The 12,694-nt window shown below is 41.0% G+C and overlaps 1 long non-coding RNA gene across 1 annotated transcript in view; it reads right to left on the reverse strand.

The window, feature by feature from the left end:
* Positions 1-1,110: 1,110 nt before the first annotated feature.
* The window catches only part of LOC128345648 (uncharacterized), a 33,630-nt gene continuing 22,046 nt past the window's right edge, over positions 1,111-12,694 (reverse strand). Inside the window, exon 3 of the long non-coding RNA XR_008316560.1 lies at positions 1,111-1,258. This is a non-coding gene — a long non-coding RNA (uncharacterized LOC128345648). The remainder of the gene's footprint in view (positions 1,259-12,694) is intronic.

The following is a 12,694-nucleotide window of genomic DNA, read 5'->3' on the forward strand; positions in this document are numbered from 1 at the left end:
CTCTGGGCCACCCCAACACCCCCCAAGTGCAGTTATGGGGGTGATGAAACCTTCCCTATGGAGGAAAAACCTTAAAGCCACTTGTGGGGTGCTGGGGTGGCTCAGAGTGAGTGGTGGTGTAGTGCACAGAGGGTGCTAACCACCCCCATGGGTTGCTAACCCATGGGGTACTGGGTTTTGTTGTTTCGGAAGTGTTCTGAGTGTAGATTCTTTGGTAGCATATAAGATTTTCAATGACAAACCATGAATCCACTCTCATTGCTAATCTTAAAGACACATAAACTTCAAAAATCACTTAAAAATCAGTCCTTTACCCAATTCCTTTCAAATAATTCTGATAGCTTCCTTGCCCCCTTTGGGCACTACCACCCACCACACTCCGCTCTAGGCCACCCCTTTGCCCCCGACGTGAAGCTATACATTTGCTGACACTTCCATGCTTCTTTATGGAGAAAAACCTTAAAGACGTGTAAACTTCAAAAATCACTTAAAAACCAGTCATTTGCCCAATTCCTTTCAAATAATTCTGATAGCTTCCTGGCCCCCCTTGGGCACCACCCACCACAATCCACAATCCCTTTCCCCCCGATGTGAAGCTATACATTTGCTGCAATCCTCATTATTCGCTATGAGAAATTCAAAAATATTTTTAAAATTCACCAATAATCAGAGGAGTGTCCGATTGCCTTGGGGTTTTGTGAGTGGTAGCTGACCCTGGGTGCCTACTACCCACCCCACATTTGTGTCCCTAGGTGCTCCAAAATAGGGTATAATGGGCTGGTTCACATCCCATTATACCCTCTGAGAAAAAATATAAATAAATTTCAAAAATTCATAAAAAATCGAACGAGTGTCCAATTACTTTGGGGTTTTGGTGGCAGGTACCCACGGTGCCAGATACCACCCCACCCACTTTTGGAGGTTTGAACCAGTTCAAACTGGTTCAAACCAGTTCGAATCAAACCACCCCCAGTTTGGTTCGAATTCGAGCCTGCAGCTCGAACCTGATGGCTGGGTTTGGTTTGAATTTGAACCATTGAACCACCCTGGTTTGAATTCAAACCGTCCGAGTTCAAACCGGTTCGCACATCCCTATTGTGGGGCAGAAAATTCACTTCATGGTCAGACCATAAACCCTTATCTACTTTATTTACCTCTCAGGGATCGAGTCAAGCAACTCCAAGGATAGCCGAACAGATTTCCACACTTATGTTCTTTGATTTCCAGGTGGAACGTCTTCCAGGTCTTCAGAATACAACTGCAGATTTCCAAAGCCAAGAGGAGTTTGGAAACAAAGGGGATGAAGGAGTAGTAATTTTATTTTATCTTTCCATCCATCCATCTATCTATCATATTTTTGTACCACCTGGTATGTACATCTCTAGGTAGTATACAAAATTTAAAACAATATTTAAAAATTGGCACAGATTAAAATACAAAACAATTAAAACAGTAGCATAAAAACAAAAATTTAAAAAGTAACATAAAACAACAATTAAAACAAATTATTAAGATTAGTTCTAATTAAAAGCCTGTGAGAATGGGTGAGTGTTAAAGGTCTTCCTGAAAACGAACAGAGAAGGGGATGCTCTTATTTCAGCAGGGACAATATTCCAAAGCCCCGGGGCAGCTAAAGAGAAAGCCCGGTCTTGGGTTGCCACCAAACGAACCGGTGGCAACCATAAGCAGACCTCTCCAGAAGATCGTAACAGTTGACAGGGTTCATGACAAAAGAGGTGCTCTTTTAAATAGCCTGGACCTAAGCCGTTAAGGGCTTTATAGGTAATAACTAGCACATATGTTTTCACCCAGAAACATATCAGCAGTCAGTGCAGTTCCCTTGAAACCTGTTTTATGTGGTCCCTTCAAGTTGTCCAGAGACCAATCTGGCTGCTGCATTCTGTACCAATTGTAGTTTCTGGACTATGTACAAAGGCAGCCCCTCATAGAGCGCTTTACAAAGTCAAGCCTGGAGGTTACCAGCACATGTACCACTGTTTTAAGGTCATTCACCTCCAGAAATGGACATAGCTGTTGTATCAGCCGAAGCTGATAAAAAGCACTCCTGGCCACTGCCTCAACCTGAGAAATCAGGGAGAGATTTGGGTCCAGGAGCACTCCCAAGCTACATACTGATCTTTCAGGGGGAATATAACCCCATCCAGAACATGCAGATCTAAACCATCTCTCAGGACTTGACCCCCCACAGTCAGTACCTCTGTCTTATTAGGATTCATCTTCAGTTTGTTATCCCTCCTCCAGCCCATTGCCAGCCCAAGCAGGCATTTAGATAAGATATACCGTTTCCTGATGAGGATGACATGGAGAAATAGATCTGAGTGTATCAGCATATTGATAACACCAGCACCAAACCTCCTGGTAATCTCTCCCAGTGGTTTTATGTAGGTGTTAAAAAGCACTGGAGCCTTGTAAAACTCTACACTTTTATTCTTACTTTGCAGAACAACAATCTCCAAGTGACACCATCTGTAATCTACCAGAGAGGTAGGAACGGAATCACTGTATAACAGTGCCACCATAATCCAATGGATTATAATAAAAAAGCAGCCTGGGTGAAAGAGGTCAAAAAATGTAACCAACAAATGCAAGATCTAATAATAACGCCAGAATTAATAAGCGAAAGGGCAAAGAAAATAAAAAACTTGGACTGTGACAGGCAATGATGAACTGCCTGGCTTTTGGCTTAATCACCTAACAAGCCTTCATAAAGAACTATCAAAACAGTTCAATCATATTTTGCAAGGAGGTGATATTGAACAATGGCTAACAACTGGGAAAACCCATCTCATAATGAAAGACCCAGCAAAAGGTGCACTTCCAAGTCATTATAGACCAATAACCTGCCTGGCAACCATGTTCAATTTATTAACTCGAATAATAGCAGATGAAGTGATGCAACACTTATGAACTAACAAACAACTTCCAGTTGAACAGAAAGGATATTGCCTGAAAACCAGAGGCACAAAAGACCAGCTGCCAATTGACAAAATGATTTTAGAAAATTGCAAGAGAAGAAAAACAAATCTAAGTGTTGCATGGATTGACTACAAGAAAGCCTTTGACTCATTGCCTCACACATGGATACTAATATGTTTAGAAACAACTGGTGTCAGCAAAAACATTCAGACATTTATTTAAAAAGCAATGAGTATGTGGAGCACACAGTTAACAATCAATGGCGAGACACTTGGACAGGTAAGCATTAGAAGAGGCATTTTCCAAGGGGACTCACTATCCCCTCTGTTCTTTGTAATCGCCATGACCCCACTTTCATAAATACTAAACAAAACAGGCCCTGGATACCAAACATCTAAAACATCAAGTCAAATCAACCATCTGCTGTACATGGATGATCTGAAGTTGAATGGAAAGTCGCAGCCAGAAATCGAATCACTGCTAAACACTGTCCGTATATTCAGTAGCGATATAGCAATGGAGTTTGGACTAGACAATTGTGCTGCATTAATAATGAACAGGGGGAAAATAAGAAAAACAGAAGGAATAGAACTGCCCAATGGAAGCAACATCAAGAACCTGGAAGAGAAAGAACATTACAAATACTTGGGCATTTTCCAGGCTGAAAACATTGCACACACTGAAGTTAAAAGAAATATTCGAAGTGAATGCATCAGGAGTGTTAGAAAAATCCTCAAGTCCAAACTCAATGGCGGGAACACCATACAAGCCATAAACACCTGAGCTGTACCTGTTATCAGATACACTGCAGGAATAATAGACTGGACCCAGGCAGAGATAAAGATGCTAAATCGTAAGACCAGGAAAATAATGACCATCAATCATGCTCTGCATGACCTCTGACTACAAACAGACAAACATCTGCCACACAATACACCAGATATAACTGTAGTTGAGAAGAAAGAAAAACAAGTCAAAATAATCAACATAGCAATACCAGGGGATAGCAGAACAGAAGAAAAAAATAGAAAAAAATCACAAAATACAAAGATCTACAAATTGAAATTGAAACGCTGTGGCAGATAAAGACCCAAATAATCCCAGTGGTAATTGGCACCCTAGGTGCAATTCCATAGGACCTTGAAGAGCACCTCAACACCATAGGGGCCACAGAAATCACCATCAGCCAATTACAAAAAGCAACTTTACTGGGAACAGCCTATATTCTGCGACAATATCTATACTAACAGCAACAACATTGACAATAAAACTCAGCCATCCCAGGTCTTTGGGAAGGACTTGATGTCTGGATAAAACAAACCAGTAAATAAAACCTGTCTGACCGCATAAATAAATAACAACAACAAGAATAACAACAACTTGAAAGCTGCTCTTTCATCCAGAAGTGCTTTTGAAGTCAGCTGTCAGATGTTAACTGTATTACACATTGCTGGGAGTGGGGGGCGCCAATGCGCCAATGAAAAAGGGGCAGATGAAGCCCCTTATCTTTCATGAGCATTCCCTTAGCTCCTGTTTTTAAAAAGCTGAAGGGGAATAATGATTTGGCTAAAGTTGGGTTGACTCAAGATATGGGGCTCATGGATTTAATTATGAACCTCCAACTTTCACAATTTGACTAGTAGTGGGAACACTGACTATTGAACTTTTTAGCACCGCTGTTCTTTAAATCTAGCCAAGACAAATTATATCTAGGCTGAGTTTGCAATAGCGGAAATATTTTAGTGTACAATTCCTTTGATAGTTAGATTACACTCTTCTCAGTGTAAATGTAATTTGAGAGCCTTGATTCTTGTTTTTAGTAAGTGTTGTGACTTGAAGATGAAAATATGCCATACTGGCTTGTTGTTTCTGCTCAGAAAAGACATCGATATGTCACTATCTAGGAAGAAGAAAATGTTTCATCATTTCCATTAAACTCTAAGGACTTTACAAGATCTGCTGTGTTTACAAAGTTTGAAGTACTTTTTGTTCAATAACTGTGTACAATTTCAGAATAAGAGTAGCTTTGGGTCCTATATTTTAAAAAGATGTAGCACTGAAGTACTTTTGTAACAGAATACATAGTTTTGTTTCAGATTATGTGAGAGCTTTTTTGTTGAGCATTAGGTAAAGAAACTATCTTGAGAGGAGATGATAATAAGTATCTGTTATGAGAGAATTCATTCTGCATAGAACCCAACAATGTTGATGTCACCTCTCTGTATTGTGACAAGAATGACTTTGAACTGTACACTTGGGAATGAAATCTGAGTGGTGACTAGAAAGCGACTATTCTGGCTTTTAATAGGAGTTTAGCTGGGGATGCTCATGTCAAGTTGAGTTCCTTTCCCATGAAGCAGCTATTGAATCTGCTCTTTTGTGCTGTGGTATTCATTAGACATCCTTTTCATCTAATGATGCTGCTACACTGCCTGTAAGTGGACCAGTGCTAGATCAAAATGTCATGGTATCTCCCATTAGTGATGCCTTAGTTCTGTATTTTTAGCTCAATATGTGATCTGTCATACCAGTCAAACAAATGGTGAACATCAGGACCAGGGAATTTGTACCAATGTAATGTTGAGAGCCATGTGCTGCTGTAACAAATGACCCAGCCCAGGACATACCAGAAGCTGTGTTGTATTGAGTCAGACCATTGGTCCTGTTGTTGTTGTTGTTTGCCATGATGCTCAGTCTATATCAGGTACGGTGAGAGACTGAGGAAGTTAAGATGTTGTATTGGTGAGGACTGTAAGGCACATATGCAGTGCATTTGCTCATAATCTATTACTACTACCATTTATATACCACTTTTCAACAAAAGTTCTCAGTGGTTTACATAGAATGAATGAACAACAATGCAATATATAACTTCTTCCCTCATAAACACATGGGAATCTTATGTAGGTTTAACTAAGACTTTATTCAGAAACAACTCCATTCCCCCCCCCTCTTTTTTCTTTCTAACTCTATCCACCACACTCTCTCTACAGCAGTGGTTCTTAACATGGGGTACACCAGATGTTGCTGGACTACAACTCCCAGCAAAATCTGGCAGATCCTATATTAAGAACCACTGCTCGACAGGATCCCCACTGGGACAAACCTCCAAACAACAAAACACAAAGGATTACCAGATAAAATACCACTTCCTTTTAAAACAACCCAAACTGAATTGATTTAAAATTCAGGGACAAAGTCTTGAAGTCTTTTAGGTGGTTGTCCATCACATATACTGCTACCAATTTTTTGTGTTCTCTGGCATTAGTGATGTTGTTCCTGGTACTGATGATTGTACATCACATTCATCAGCCTCATCTGTGAGTCAAAACTGGAGGCAAGATCAAATTCTTTTTCAGTTCCTCTCTTGAGATCAGACTCCCTTCTCTTGTCTCATAATACATGCTGGAAAGTCTCAAAATGTTCAGTTTCTTTCCATCATCCAGTATGACAGAATCCCCTTAGATTTTGATTATTTGTTTTGGTTCAGAATATTAGCAACATCCCTTTCTCACTTCATAAGGCAGCCATACTAAAAAAAAAATCTCCCACCTGAAATGTTAGCTGTTTCACACCCCATTTCTGGTCTACATAAAATGTATATTGTAAATTGTTGCTTCACTCTTACCCAGTGATGAATCCCTACATACTCAAGGTAAGATGGCATGGAAAGTCCTATCAGTTGTTGCCATTGGGGAAGTTTGGTTGTAGCTTTGCATCCTTTCCAGTTCAAAAGGTGATTTTCTTGTAGAATGAGGCGTAGTTGGATAAGCAAATAGAGATTCATAGATTACCTCTTTTCAGGGTTGTTTTTGCATAGTAGCCAGGCATAAACTTTCTTTCACTAATCTGTTCATTCTTTCTGCTAATCCATTCCCTTGAGAATTGTACAAGGAAATAGTCTTGTGTTTTATCCCATGGTTATGCAATATTGCTCTATTTCAAATGAGATACGCTGTGTCCTACAGCCAGTCACTAGTTCTTCAGAGGGACCTTCCCTCACAAAAACTGTAGCCATGAACTGGATCACCTTATTTGTAATAATGTTGTCAACAAATGAAACTTCTGGCCACCTGGAACAGTAATCCACCATCACTATAACAAATCTTTGTTTCATGGGCTGGTTATCAAAAGGCCCCATTATATACAGAGCACATTTTCCCCAGGGACCACTACAATACTACTGGAGTCAAGAGTAGAATTGCTGTGAATTGTCAGATACAGCACAAGCCATACAGTGCCAGATTACATTTTCAATGTGTTTTGTCCATATCTGGCCATCAACACCTTTCTCTGATTCCCCTTTTAGTCAAGCTCCTGGCCACTGACCTTCATGGACAATTTTGATCACTTTTGTTTGCAGGGAGTTGGCACCACCAAATGATCAGTTCTCAGCACCAGTTTATTGAGAATAACAGTTCACTCGCTACATGCATGTTTGGATGAAGATGTTCAGGTAACTTGTTTTTGCATGAGCATCCATTAGTTATGTAGGATTTAAGTTCTGTAAGCACTTAATCAGCACTGAGGGCCACTTTTCATTCAGATCTGATCACTCCATGCCTGGGTGAAGCTATTTATGCAATAAATTATTAATGTAGGCAATTAACCAACAGTCATTCTTTGTGACATATTATTATTGTTGTTGTTGTTGTTGTTGTTAATTTACACAGTCAGACAGGTGTTATTGACTGGTTTGTTTTATCCAGACATCGAGTCCTTCCCAAGGACCTGGGATGGCTGAATTTTATTATCAATGTTGTTGCTGTTATTATAGATATTGTAGCAGAATATAGGCTGTTCCCAGTAAAGTTGTAGTAAAGTCCCATAATATTTTTGCATCTTCATTTTCGACAACTTTTTAAATTGTATGGTCCCACCAATCTTTGGCTACAGGTAGCTTGTTTTTTTTGCAGATGTTCCAGTGTATCATCCCTGCTACCTTGTCATGCCTTTGTTTGTAGTCCGTCTGTGTGATCTTTTTACAACAGTTGATTAGGTGGTCCACTGTTTCATCTGCTTCTTTACAAAGGCGGCACTTGCTGTTTGTTGTTGACTTTTCTACTTTTGCTCTTATTGCATTTGTTCTTAGTGCCTGTTCTTGTGCAGCCAGTATTAAACCCTCTGTTTCTTTCTTCAAGTTGCCATTCTTAAGCCATTGCCAGGTCTTGGTGATGTCTGATTTCCCACTTATATTGTGCAAATATTGACCATGCAGTGGCTTATTTTTCCATTGTTCTGCTTGGTTCTTGACTTCTTCTTTCTTGTAGGCCTGTTTTGTTTCATTGGTGTTGAATAGTTTCTTGTTACTGACCATTTGAAGTGCATCTTCTTCACTGACCTTGATATATTCTTCAAGGCCTCTTTTCTCCTCCTCTACTGTTTGATGGACTTGCAGCATTCCTCTTCCACCTGAGCTGCGAGGGAGGTATAGCCTATCTACATCACTGTGGGGGTGTAGAGCATGATTGATGGTCATTATTTTCCTGTTCTTAAGATCTAGCGTCTCTAGCCTGGGTCCAGTCTATTATTCCTGCAGTGTATCTGATAACATGTATAGCCCAGGTGTTTATGGCTTGTATGGTGTTCCCATACTAATAATAGTGTTCCAATAATAATAATAATAATAATAATAATAATAATAATAATAATAATAATTATTATTATTTCAATTTCTATACCGCCCTTCCAAAAATGGCTCAGGGCAGTTTACACAGAGAAATAAAAAATAAATAAGATGGATCCCTGTCCCCAAATGGCTCACAATCTAAAAAAGAATCATAAGATAGACACCAGCAAAAGTCACTGGAGGTACTATGCTGGGGGTGGACAGGGCCAGTTACTCTTCCCCTGCTAAATAAAGAGAATCACCATGTTAAAAGGTGCCTCTTTGCCAAGTTAGCAGGGGTCCTCTTTGCCAAATGAAGCATGGGATATTGAGGGGCATATTGATTGGCTGAGGATCTGGAAACAGGTGAACCCCATGTTAATGAAACTCTTCTGGAGTGCTGGCTATGCACTCCTGGCTAATATTTGGACCGAGGTGGGGAATCAGCAAATCTAGAGTGAGCAGTTCATTACAGTGGAGGCAAGCATGCCACTTGTGAGCCAGGAAGCCAGTAAAAGACTAAAGGAGGAGGCTGATCAGAGGAGGCCAGTTTCCAAAAAGCAGCCAAGCTTCCTGCACAGTTTGGATTTGGTGTCAGGTCCAAAGTGGAGTGTGAAGGCAGAACGGGCACAAGGGCCAAGGCACAACCAGTGGAATGGCTGGTGCCAAGATACAAGTACATGCAACAGGTGAATCTGGTGAAGAGACATGCTGTTTGATGGGATTTGGGATACTGATATGCAGAGATCTGCCCTTGGGCCATCTGCAAACCACACATATTTCCAGATAAGGGCAATATCCATGGTTGACAAAAGAATACATGTTGCCCTATTCAATCCTAGTCAGGTGTGCTCTAAGGCACAATGAAATAAAAAGGCCTAGGCAACCTGTGTGTAAAAACATTGAATAGAGGACTCAAACATTATCTCATGTCAGGAAGATCTTCCTGATAGAAGACTGGAATTTCATTAACATAATGGGTGCTCTTTCCTGTGCTTCATGCCAACCATTGAAGCTTGTGTTAGGAGCAGGAGCTTGCTGCAATCTTATCGGTTCTTCCTATGAACGTGATTAGCTAGAATGCTAATCCTTTATGTCAGCAAAGAGAGGAACTTCGACTACTCCTTAGAGAAACAATTTCTCTTTAACTCGAGTCAACTCAGCATCCTCATCTTTGCTTGAACCCAGAGCAGAGCATGGGGAAGTGTTCCCCTTTCAGTCACGTATTAGGCTTGACCTGGATTTACTTTCCCATGCTGCCTGCTAAGTGACTTATCCTTGGGAGTTAACCCATGTAGGCATATGGTGAGCCCACCATCCCACTAGTTCAGAAAGTCAAAATAGTAATTACAAACCTGTAGGTCCAAATCACATATAAGGGTGTTGATGGGAGCCTCCAAGCAGGCTGTTTTCTTAACACCTGAGAGCGGTTGCAGCCCGCACCTTCCCGGATTTCCATTCAGCATTAGTGAGCCCCCGCCCCCATGGAAAATAATGTGAGTTTAAGCGCTGGTCACCCTTCTGGAGGTCAGGTAGGAATTTTTTGGCCTCCATCAAGATTGGTAGGAGATGGGAGTCTTTGTGGCTTCCCTCCTATTATTCTCTGTAGTTAGGCTCCTTCTGTGGTCACAACAGCAGTGCAGGACTGCAGCAAAGCCACAAGATAAGCCCCAATGCTTTTTAAACCCAGCAATAAAAAATAGAAGCAGTGCTACCACTTTTATCCCTGTTTGTGAAAAATGGATATAAATACAATAATGTTGCTTCTGCAGCAGCAGCCGGGCTTTAGAAATATTCTAAAATATGAATTAGAATAGAAATATGCAGTCTTACAGCTCTGTTAGACTATGCACCATGGCAGCCATTTTATTATTATAATTACTATTATAATATATTTCAACATAGAATAAGAAAATTGTTCCCTATCACGAATCTAAACAAACACTAGCAACAGCCACTGGAGGAATGTTATGCTGGATTAAATAGATGCAGTTGCTTCCTTGCCAAAGTACCTCTGCCCCCTCACCCCCCAGCACCACCCTCAGCAGCTGCCACTGATCTTACAATATATAGGACATGTTTCTTTCACCTCCCACATACCCCTTCTCAGGGTATTCTTCATCCTTTTTTAAAAAGAGTACTGTAGCAGGGTTGTTCTCCCCCCCCCCCCCCAAAAAAAACTTATTCTGCACATCTCTGCACAAGTAAAAATGAAATAATGTAATATGCTTAAAGCAAGTTACTTTCTGAAAAACAGAAATGTGTGGGAGCTTCCACAGGCAGGGGCATAATGCGGGTGAGGCAGGCAGGGCATGTGCCCTGGGCGCCATTGGGGGGGGCACAAAGTGCGTTGCCATGTCCCGCCCCCCTACTGCAGTTGGGAGAGGCCCCCTGCCTGCCCCACAAGGAGCACTTGCCCTTTATTTCAGGCAGTGTTTTCTTCCTGAATGCATCTATTCCCCTTTCTCTTCCTCCAAAGAGGGAGAGAAAGGAAGAACAGATGCTTTCAAGCAGGAAGCCCTGCCTGAAATGACACCGAAGAGCTTGCTCAGGCTCTTTGGAGCTCAAGGCCACGGTGCTTTGCATGTGATGTCAAAGGGTGTGTGGCCTCAAGCCCCAAAGTACAAGGCCATGCCCCCTTTGCATGTGATTTCAAAGGGGGCGTGGCCTCAATCTTCGAAGAGCTTGAGCAAGCTCTTCACTGTCATTTCAGGCAGGGCTTGCTGCCTGAAAGCATCTATTCCCCTTTCTCTCCCTCCAAAGAGGGATAGAAAGGGGAATAGAGCAAACGCTACCTGAAATAAATGCAAGTGATCTCTGGGGGGGCGGAATCCTAGTAGCCTGGGTGAGGTTGCTTGTCCCTGTTTACAACCACTGAGGCTGCCTGCCCTGCTGGCTCTGGCTGCCTGCATCTATTCTTCCTTTCTCCCTCTCTCTCTGGCTTCCAGTGTGCTGCTGAGAGCTTGTGCGTCCCCGTTGCAACAACAAACTAGTTTTTCAGGAGAGGCTGAAAGGCTTAAATGAACAGAGAGCTTGTGCCTAGAGAGGTCCAGAAATGTGAACAGAGGAGAATGCTCTCCAGGTTCCTGTCCCGCCTCCCTCTTCATGTTAAAAAAACCCCTCTATTTGCATTTTCCAGCCTGCGAGCAGTTGTGGTTTGCAGTTCGCAAGGCAGGAGGTTTTTCAGAGGAAAGCCTGCAAGAAGAGGGTGAGTTCAAAGAAGAGAAGGGAAGCCTTGACTGTATAGAAGGAGGGAAAACCCATTGCTGGGGGAAAGGAAGGAACACGGCTGCAGATCGAGTGCTCAGCTGCAAAGGAGGAGAGGGCACCCTCCTTTTAGTTGTATATGGAAGAAGGGAATTTTGGTAGTGCAGCTTTTAAACTCAGAAAGCTGACTTACATTTTCAGCTTTATGAATGCAAAATTCTTTGCATCCAACACATTGCACTAAATAGCTATTTAGCTCTAAAAAATACAAGATGTTTGCAATTGATGTAAACATTTGCTTCCCTCAAACTGCCAAAAATTTAAATTCAGTGAAACAGAATTAGAGTTAACTAATTTCCTTTGCTGAATTAGATATTATTCTGATCTTCATATGATTTAAAAATAATTGAAATCTAAACAGTCATTCAATTAAATATGGCCAACTTTACATTTATATTCAGGTAATTTCATTTCAAAGGATCAGGTTAAAATTAATCTAGATTCAAATTTTGTGTGTTCAATATTAAGCCAAGCAAATTTATCTAAAATTAGATTTTCAAACATAAATAACACACCTAGCTTGCTTCCACTAAGAGTAAAGTTCAGCAGAAAGTTATCCATAAACACAAGAGATATTCCAGTAGAATATGACCCTATTCTGGTCATATGGAAATGAACTGGGTGTATAGGCCTCTGCTTCTTAAACACTACTTTGCTCATCCTTTAACTAAACTTATGTATATCATAAAGTGAAATGGCTTTTAGAGCCAGGCATTTCCTTGAATAAATGACAGTTCCTTGCATATAGAACAACATATAAAACACCTTGCTGTTGCCCAGCGTCTCTGATGCACTTCCTGCTTTGTTGTATCCAGCTTTATGCTTACATTGTCTATGTTTCTTGGTAAATGGGACATCATTTTAATTTTTTATTTATTTAAC

This window comes from Hemicordylus capensis, chromosome 2 (genome assembly GCF_027244095.1).
Source record: "Hemicordylus capensis ecotype Gifberg chromosome 2, rHemCap1.1.pri, whole genome shotgun sequence".
In the NCBI taxonomy this organism is placed as follows: Eukaryota; Metazoa; Chordata; class Lepidosauria; order Squamata; family Cordylidae; genus Hemicordylus; species Hemicordylus capensis.